The sequence below is a fragment of the Bolinopsis microptera genome, chromosome 3 (assembly GCF_026151205.1).
Source record: "Bolinopsis microptera isolate Bmic1 chromosome 3, MBARI_Bmic_1.0, whole genome shotgun sequence".
NCBI lineage: Eukaryota > Metazoa > Ctenophora > Tentaculata > Lobata > Bolinopsidae > Bolinopsis > Bolinopsis microptera.
This window is the reverse complement of record NC_087074.1, coordinates 2,681,729-2,692,502: the sequence shown is the minus strand read 5'-3', so window position 1 is coordinate 2,692,502 and position 10,774 is coordinate 2,681,729.

Here is a 10,774-nt window from a genome sequence, read left to right as displayed (position 1 = left end):
CAAACAATCTGAATACTTCAATATACAATACAAAATTATTAAAAAGCTTACTGCAGAACAGTAACTGATGTTACAGAAAATCCAATACAGTCATGTCAAATTATCTGGGCAACATACAAGTCTAGAGACGGTGAAATAAACAGAGTGGAAGAAGATGCTAAAATACTTGAGACAAAATACAAAGAATAAGGCAGCTTTCTCCTGGGTGCCAACCCAAAAAATGTTGGTGTCCCGGGATAGAGCCTCCTTTTCTGACCTACACTAAAATTTTGTTGGCAGACACAGTGAAACACGGAAAAGAATAATATCTCGAATGTTGCCCGAAAATCCTGAAAAATTAGTAGCCTAAAATAATTTAATTTAAAGCGTAAAATTGACCTGCTATAGGATGAAGATTTTAAAAATCTTCTGATAATGTATTATTTACTCAGTACATATCAAAGGACTTTCTAAACAGATGAGCTTTTAGTTTTCCCTTAAAGTCATTGATGTTTACACATTTCCTGATTTCTTGAGGAAGGTTGTTCCATAATCTTGGAGCAGATGAAGAGAAGGCTCTTGGTGGACTGTTTATAGGGCAATGAAGAGACACATCTCTGCCACCACTGGGATTGTACTTGACAAGGTTTGACAGGTATGAAGGTGCTAGTCCATGGAGCAGTTTGAAAGTTAGCAGGAGTATTTTAAATTCAATACGTTCTTGTACCTTGAGCCAATGAAGTTCTTTTATGTAGGGCTCAACTTCTTCTCTCCTCTTTAGACCTTTAACTAAGCGACATGCTCTGTTTTGCAGAGATTGTAGCTGTTTCAAAACAGAATGATTAGTACCATAGTAAAGTGCATTGCAGTAGTCAAGCGAACTAATAACAAGAGATTGTACGATGATTTGCATTTGATCTTCAGAGAGGAATGGTTTCATCTTTGCAATATTCCGCATCTTGTGGCAGTTTGCAGCTTTAAGCTTCTTTATCTGAGGATTTAGAGTCAGAGAGGAATCCAATGTAAAGCCAAGGTTTTTGGTAACGTTAACAAGTCTTATACAGACAGAAGATTTTAGGAAGACACCACCAATTTCTAATTCTGACAATAAACGTTTTGAACCAAAAACTATAATTTCAGTTTTAGTTGGATTTAGAAGAAGGAAGTGATTCGTCATCCAGGTCTCGATTTCTCTAAAACAGGAGGGCAGGTCTTCGCTGAGGACTTGATATTCTGTAGCGGATGAAAATGACTTGTAGATCTGGTGATCATCAGCATAGCCATGGATCAGAAATTGCTTTGATTTTACAGAAGAGTAAATTGAGCGGATGTAGATATTGAACAACACAGGGCCAAGGACAGAGCCCTGTGGGACACCAAACTTTATTACAATTTCTTCAGATTCTAGGTCACCTATCTTGACTTTTTGACAACGACCACGGATGAAGCTGGTGAACCATTTCAAGGCTGTTCCCGCAATCCCAATCTCACACTTCAATATATTGATCAGTTTGATATGGTCAACTGTGTCGAATGCAGCACTCAGGTCTAAAAGCATTACAACTGTTGCTGTGTTTTCATTAGTGGCTATGAGGAGGTCATTGACTATGGTAATGAGGAGTGTTTCTGTGCTGTGATGCTTTTTGTAACCAGACTGGTGGTCGATGTTGAGATTATTCTTGGCTAGATGTTCATTGAGGCATTTTAATACAAAGCGCTCAATGAGTTTACCGATGAATGTAAGATTAGAGATGGGTCTATAATTCTTTAAGTTCTCAGTGTCTAGGGAATCTCCTTTGATTAGGGGAGTGAGATGTGCTAGTTTGATTCCCTCCATACTTCCAGTTGAAAGAGAAACGTTGATAATATCACAAAGGGTAGGGAGGATTAGCTCAAGGTGCTCTGACAAGAGTTCTTTAGGTAGTGGATCAATCGATGAGGTTTTGATGCCAGATTCTTTGATCAATTCTCTTACTTCAAAAATAGTAGCTTTTCTAAATTCAGATAATGCCTGGCCATTGAAGTTTGGAGAACTATTAGTCACAGTAGTGTTGGGAAATGATGTTCGGATTTTCTCAATTTTTTCAGTAAAATACTGGTTAAAGGCATTTACAGTTTCCTGAAGATTTTCTGAAGATGGTAAAGTGAGGTTCTTTTCTTTATCCAGGAAAGTGTCTACAAACTTGTAAAGGCTCTTTTGTGAGTGTTTGTATTTTTGGAAAGTATTAGAGAAAAACAGTTTTTTCTTTTTGAGAGTCAGCTCTGAACAGTGTTCTCGCAAATGAACAAAGATATCATGATCAATGTCAAGACTTGACTTTTTCCAGGCTTTCTCAGCCTTTCTTCTGTCGGCTCTTGCAACTTTGTATTCGCCATCAAACCAGGGAGCAGTGGGAATGTCTTTGATGGTTTTGGAATATTCTGGAGCATGTACATTTAGTATATGTTGACACCCATTGTTAAATTGAGTCACAACATCAGAGAAGCTCTTTTCTTCAAAAACCAACTCAGATAGAGCAACAGATAAATCACCTTTAAATTGTTCCTGATCTATGTCTCTGATCTTTCTAAAGCGTATGACTTTCTCACATTTGTCAATGTCAGGAGGCTTATGAAGCTGAAATATAATCGGATAGTGGTCACAGGATGGGAAGCTTTTGGCCATGTTTTGCATTACCTCAACAGAAGTTTGATCTACTACTTTGTGCGAAGAAATAACAGGATCAAGGATGTGACCTTTTTTATGTGTTGGTGAGTAGACAAGTTGATGAAGCCCAAAAGATGATAGTATGGTGCTCCACTCGCTCACATGGGCAGAGATTCTGTCTAGGTGCATATTAACATCTCCGCATAGCAAGAAATGCTTGTATTTTGAGAATGCATCCGCCAGGAAATCTTCAAAATCAGAGAGGAAATTTCCCAAGGACCCAGGTGGACGGTAGACACAGGAGCAGAAGACGACAGACCCATCAACGAGTTTCAGTTTTGCGTTAATTGCCTCAAATGATCCGTCATTGTTGGCAAAAACTTTGATTAGACGAACACATGATTTGTAGATTATGGCAACACCTCCACCTGATTTGTCTTTGCGATACACTTGGTAAAGTTTATAGCCATAGTTTTTTATTATTGCAGTGGTGTTGTTGTTCTCATCAGTTAGCCATGTTTCTGTAACAAAGAAAATAGATATGTTGTTATCTTCTAAAAAGTTCATAACATGGTCAACTTTGTTGTTTAGAGAGCGAACATTCCAGCTTGCACATTTCATACTAAGGCTCTTAACTCCAGTCTTGTTCTTCACCAGTTTTTTTGGGTGTAATATGAGATGGAATGCTTAAGCTTGTGCTGTTCAGAGATATAGGCTGGGCATGATCTATCTGTGGCTGAGTGTGTGTACTGTTCATCAGTTCTATTAGAATTTTTACAGTTAGCACAGGAGGGTTGAAAGGAATGTGTGTCTTTATGGAATAGACTCTGTGACATCGGCCCGGGATATGGGTACTACCCCAACGCTAAAAAGACCATTCTAATTGTCAAGAATCCCGAAGACCAAACTGAAGCAGAGACTCTATTTGGGCATCTTGGTGTTAAGATCACGACATCTGGAGAACGTCACCTTGGTGCTGTGGTAGGCTCAAAGAAATACAGGGAAGATTACATCAAAGAAAAAGTTGAGAAATGGATAACAGATATTGAGCAACTTGCTGATATTGCATCTGAAGAACCACAGCTGGCTTATTCAGCTTTCACCAAAGGAGTATGCCACCGATGGAGGTTCTTCATGAGGACAATACCTGATATTGCTGAGTACTTTGCCCCACTGGAGAGCAAGATCATGCATGTACTCATTCCAGCCTTCCTTGGTCGCCCAGTCAGCCAGCACGAGAGAGATATCCTTGAACTTCCTGTTCGATGTGGAGGGCTAGGCATCATCAATCCTGTCCGGATAACAACCCGTGAATATGTTTACTCAGTAGCAGTAACTAAAGACCTTGTGAGTTTGATCAACCAACAAGACCAGGATATCACCAAGCTGGATCTGGGCAAGATAAAAGAAAAGAAAGAAGAACTGAGGAAACAGAAAGAGGAGTTTCTCTCCCAAAGGTTCAAGGTGCTCTATAATGAGTCAGATCATCAACTTAAGAACCACCTAGACCAAGCAAGAGAGAAGGGAGCCTCAACATGGCTCTCAACACTACCACTGAAGGACCTCAACTATGTTCTGAACAGGCAGGAGTTTCAAGACAGCATACGCCTACGTTATGGTTGGAAGATCCAAGGAGTGCCCTCTAAATGTGCCTGTGGAAATGTAAACAGTATCTACCACGCCCTTGACTGTAAACTAGGTGGATACGTTGCCATGCGCCACAATGCCATAAGAGACACTGCTGCTTTCTTCCTCCGAGAAGCAAAGTGTAAAGACGTAAGGATAGAACCAGCACTCCTGACAGTCCAACCAAGCTCATTCTCAAGGAAGACCAACACCCAGGATGAAGCCCGTCTTGATGTAGCAGCTGTCGGATTGTATGCACCTTTCGAAAGAACATTCTATGACATCAGGGTCACACATCCCAACTGTGACACAAATACATTTAAGCCACTAGATAAGATCTATAGAGATCATGAGAAAGAAAAGAAAGATTTTTATGAAGAGAGAGTACTTCAGTCGGAGAAGGGATCCTTTGTCCCTCTAGTCTTCACAACCTCCGGAGGTATGGGACCGCTCTGCACAGTGTTTGTAGATCGTGTCTCTGAGATGATAGCTGACCACAAAAAAGAAGCCAAGAGCCAAGTCAAAAATCATATCAGAACACGATTCAGATTTGATCTGTTAAGAAGTACACTCATTGCACTGAGGGGAATCAGAGGAAGGTCAACAGCCCAGCATCTTGAACTGCAAGACGTATCCTTCAACCTCATTCCCCAGAAGACGAGCTTTGAGGTCTCCTAGATTTGTTTATGTAAATTTTGTAGATATTGTATTGTACTATTTGATATTGTATACAATTTTACGGACGAAATGATCCCAGGGGGGACTCCCAACCCACCGCTTCGGCGGGTAGTTGATGCACCGATCACAAGCAAGAGCCACTTTGGTCAACTTGCTGTGAGGTGTCTCAGCTACATGGGTTGGGGGTCCCCCCTTTTTTTTTTTTTTTTTTTTTTTTTTTTTTTATGTGTGTCTTTATTTGTACATGAGTTAGTTTCATGATCTTCAGTGCAATGAGCACAGACATGGTTAGATGCTTGGCACTGGGCTGAGTAATGACCAAACTTTTGGCATTTATTACATCGTTTGATGTAAAAGTGATCATACACCTTGCAGCGGTACAAACCTATCGATAGGAAATTGTCACGATTTTCGATTAGCTTCCTTATGGCATTGCTCACTCTAACAGAAGCTTGAAACAGTGGTTTTTCTGTTTGATAATTTCGTTGTTTGCGGACTGAGAGTACAGAGAATGTTTCACCAGAATCAATGAGGGACTTGATGTCAGGGTAAAGTTTCATAATGGTTTCAAAGAGATCATCGGTTGTGATTTCATCTCTAATCCCGGAAATGGATATCGTAGGCAATTTGGTTATGGGTTGCTTGAGATCAGATTTGGGAAATTTTTTGGAGATAGATTGAACTAGCTTTGTTCGAACTAGCTTTGTTCGATCAGCTTGTCGTATAATCATAAACAATTTAATCATGTTTTTAAGAATGCGCGGCTTTGGCGGCCAGTTATTGACTTATACATTAAATTGAATTTTAAATAGAAATGTGAATATATTAAAATTTAAAACTTTCAAAACGGAGGCTTATAAATATTATTATATTATGATTGTAAAATAAAGGATAAAATTTTAAATTTGTTTCACTAAAATTTGTTTCACTTGACTAGATGTGGTGATAACTGTCTCACCTTTCTTGTTTTCGAAGGTATTATCTACAAAAATGGTATTTTCTGTGATAATAGTTTTAAGGTCAGATAATGGAACTTTTTCTCCCCCTTCAGAGACTATTACTGAAGCTGGATGCCTCATAATTATGTCATATATAATTATGTCATAATCGCTTGAAGTCCATGCTGAATCATTATAAGCATGTTGCAGCTTTAGAAGTGCCTTTTTCAGGCGACTTTTAGCAAGGCTAATCTTGTAGGAGTAGTCAAAAAGCTTAAGTTTAGGTGCAATTGTGCTCCAGATTTTTGTGGATCTTGATATGAAGTCATTAGATGGGAGTTGCTTATGAGTCAAATGAAACCTGTGCGAAACAATTAACTACTTATAAGTTCAAGTCATCATACCCATTTATCAAAAAATAATTGGTTCTCTCAATTCTTCCTAGTCCTTTACGCGAACCATTCCAAAATAACAATTTAGCTATTGAAAATGGTTCTTATCAATTTTGCTTTTTCAGAATGGCGGAAATTATAATAAAACAATTTTATTAGGTTCCTACACGTCGATTTCGGTTTAAACGGTTGGAATTGAAGTTTAAACGGTTGTACCTTAATTACAATCCTAACCCTTACCCTAACAATTAACCATAGCCCAATCCTGTAACACTAACCCAAAACCAGTCAAAGTTGCGCTTAACTGACATGTCACATGACCAACTAAACACAGTTTCGATTTTTTTCCTCTGGGGTTTGTGTTTTTTATTTCGTGGAAGTAATTCGGAATAAACGTTCAAAATACATCGAACAAAAAATAAATGCGTATGTATCTAGATAAATTTTCGAAGATAAAGTAGGTTTTCGAACACTTTTATGATAGCGCTCGATTTGATTTGACTAAAATGTTTAAGTATGCGCGGCACACTTGCAACTTGGAAGATTTCGACGCGCCGCGCGAACTATAATCTTTATTTGTTAATTCATAATTGACGATGTCAATTCATCGCAGCTAGGCGTGGCACAGTAGCGCAGCTCGCCGATGTCGCTGTAACATGTAAGAAGCCTCATTGAGTGCGCGGCGCGGCACAGTAACGCATCGCGCTACAACCTTATTTGCTAGTTACTTCGCAGATCAACGATTTAATTTGGACACTCATGGAAGGATTGACACGTCAATCTAATTTTGTAGGTTTATAACCTACCAGGACGCGCGCCGAGTTGGACTCGTCGACGGGGCTTTTACTAAATCGCTCGCCCAAAAATTTTACGTGACTTTGGTTTTTTGGTTTTGCAGCCGTACAAAATGGTTTTACAATGATTCACTTGTCTTACGTTGTATGACCCGCCGCGCACGAGTGCGCGGCTCCCCCTGTATCGTCGAAACTCTACACTACACTATAGTGAAGCGACCGTGGGGGTCACCACGTGATACAATGATTCACGATCAACGATGTCAATCCTTCGCAGCTCGGTGAGGCACAGTGGTGCATTTCGCCGATCTACCGAAAAGAAGCATTATTTGCGAGAAGCATTATTTGATGCGCGTGCGACCCAGTAGTGCATCGCGCTACAAGGTTTTACATATATATATATTAATAAACCCTAATCCCAACCCTAACCATAACCCCGAAGCCAGAAGCTATCCATAATCTTAACCACAACCTTCACATAGCCATGTGCCTACGCGTACTGCGTGACGCGCTTGTTTCACAAGTAGTCTTTTGCCGCCTACGGCGGTCGCGCGCTACTGCAAGCGAGAGGGCTCTGGTTAGAGCAACCACAACCCTAACCCTAACCCGAGCCCTAAATAATCGAATTCACGTTTTACTAGCCTGTCACATGACCAAAACGGTTTTTTGCCCATAACTCTCCAGGGAAGCATTTTAACCCTACGTCATATGGGGGGTGATTCGGAATCAGCGTCCAAAAATACACCGATCTAGATCACTTTCATGCCTAGAGGGCCTTTTCATTGCTCTAACCAGAGCCCTCTCGCTTGCAGTAGCGCGCGACCGCCGTAGGCGGCAAAATCCTACTTGTGAAACAAGCGCGTCACGCAGTACGCGTAGGCACATGGCTATGTGAAGCCTTTTCACAAGTGCAGTGACAAGAATTTTCTTAAAATTTGGGCGAGCGATTTAGTAGGTAGGAGCGCGTCAACGGTCCTAATATTTGGAAAAAATATTTTAAGAGTATCACCCGACGGGTGATTCACCCGTTAAATCTAATTAAGCGGCACACTAGTACATTTGATTTTATATTATAACTATTAGCGTATATGTTATTATATGGAAGTGAATCAAAACAATTTATTTTTTCACACTGATTCTTAATCAACTCATTCCTTATCATATTTTTATTCCTTAATCCTTTCTTTAAAATATTGTGAGCAAATTAATTCATAATTATTTTTTGTTAAACTTGCTTAGCGCGCACGACAAATGTATTATTTGACTGTTGACGGATGTTACTTATCTAAGTTTTTTAGCTTCGAAGTAGCGCGCCGCTTTTTTTTGTAGCTTTACAACTTGTAGCGCGATGCACTACTGGGTCGCGCGCACATCCAATAATGCTTCTCGCAACCACACCGTATACGTATGCAGATTGGCGAGATACGAAGGATTGACATCGTGAATCAAGTTTACAACCTACCAGGACGCGCGCCGAGTTGGAACAGATATTTTACGAGTATCACCCGTTAACGCTTTCTTCTCAAAATGGCAAGTGCTACGAAGTAGCGTGCGCCGGGCCAAACCATTTCACATACCTTTCTCGGGAATATTATAGCGGGTTAATTTATGACTGGGAAAATTAATGACCGGGAAAAATTTGTCATACGTTGTATGACCCACCGCGCACGAAGTGCGCGGCTCCCCTCGTATCGTCAGGACGATAAAGGGGGTTCCACATAGTGAAACGACCGTGGGGGTTGCAACGTGATACAAGGAAAAATATGGCGGACTTTCCCAAAACCCGCCAAATTATCCCGGTCATGAATTTACCGGTGGCCGACCTTTCAAGTTTTTTTTTCAGAGGTCAACAAATTTTCAACCGAAATTTCTGTTTTTGTTACTTGTTAAAGAAGTTATTTCAATTTACAGTTATTGATATTACTCAGAAATAGAAAAAAAACACGTCTATTTAAAGGAAAATAAATCTAAACAATAATAAGTCAAATCTTCATTAAAGCGTATTCTCATTCTCATTATCGCTAATGTCCCCTCTATTATCATTATTGATATCCCCCTGCTGCTGACCTTGATTGACGATGTCAACCCATCGAGATCGTTGCTCTGCGAAGCAAGAATGCTAGTTTGCGCGGCGCGTAAAAGTCCTCCAACTGCTGACCGTCAAATTCGAAGTCGTATCGTTGTCTTAACAAGACTTTCATTTTGTCTGCTAGTGCTGCTACTGCTCTGAAGGTCAGCCGGAGCTTGATTTCCTGTCCACCGCTTGGTATAAGGTATTGGGGAACGTCTTGGCTTTGCCATTTGCATCTTCAACTGCTCCAGTAATCAATCCACCGTGGACAATGAAATAGTGGCACAGTTTACTCACTTCTAGCGTGATGTGGCCACAATTTACTTTAACGGGAAAAAGTCCCTCTTTCTTTAGTCTACACACTGCACACGAGAGCAATCTTTAGCGACTCAGCTGATGTCTCTCACTCCACTGTTACACGCTCTATAGATGTGGATACTGGCGGGGAGGTGATCATTGTTTGTTTACGTTTTAGTGGCGCCTCTATTAAGCAGGTCAAAGAGGTGATCATTGTTTGTTTACGTTTTAGGTGGCGCCTCTATTAAGCAGGTTGAAGATGTGATGCAAATTTTGTATTATCGAAGGCTTGTTACACTTGTAACGCCTTCTTGTTACCCCCTTTGAAGGTCCCGAATTATTTTCTGAACGAAAGCTCAAAAATAACCGAGAAATCGACCTTCGTATTAACTCATTTTGATGACTGTTTCTGACCTTCAACCTGCTTAATAGAGGCGCCACCTAAAACGTAAACAAACAATGATCACCTCTTTGACCTGCTTAATAGAGGCGCCACTAAAATGTAAACAAACAATGATCACCTCCTCAGCCTGCCGAACATGTGCTCACTATTAATGTAAACAAACAATGATCACCTCCCCGCCAGTATCCACATCTATAAACATGACAATCATTTACAATTGTAATATATTAAGAAGAACTACGGCCCGAATTATTCGTAAGCCGTGAATAAATGGGAAAAGCGAACGACCGATTTCATTATCGGTATCATTTTGCATTTGCGGACGGTCATTCAAATTAATATCATTTCCGTTTGTTTGGGAAAGTTAGAAAGCACTAGCGAGCAGCGGTCCACTCTACCCATGATTGATTATTATGGGTTTTGGTCAAATTTCTATAACCAAACTGTGATTTTTATAACGAAATTATGGTAGCAACAGCCAATAAAGTTACAGCCCTCCATCCACTGCTTCAAAAGTCTTCTCTAGCACATATGAGACTTCAGGTAAAATACGATGATCACCACCCCCTTGGAACCCCATAATCTGACTCGGCGGGTTTTTATTATGACTGGTAAAATTTTTGACCGGGAAAAAAATGGCGGAATTTTCCAAAACCCACCACTTTATCCCAGTTATAATATTCCCGAGTAAGGTAAATAATGTGTATTGTGTGGTTTAAAGTTATCTACATAAAATCAAACTAAAAGAAAAGCCCTTCAAAACTTATTTCACATAATTGATAGTGCATTATATTACCATTATACGTAACCATTTTGGCCAAACACTTTCAGTTCTTCGAGCCGTATAATATTGGAGGACTTCGCCGCTTCGCCACGCCGCGCGAACTATCATTCTCAATTCTTGCTTCACATCGATGATCATCGTCAATCAAGCCGTATTACTATCACA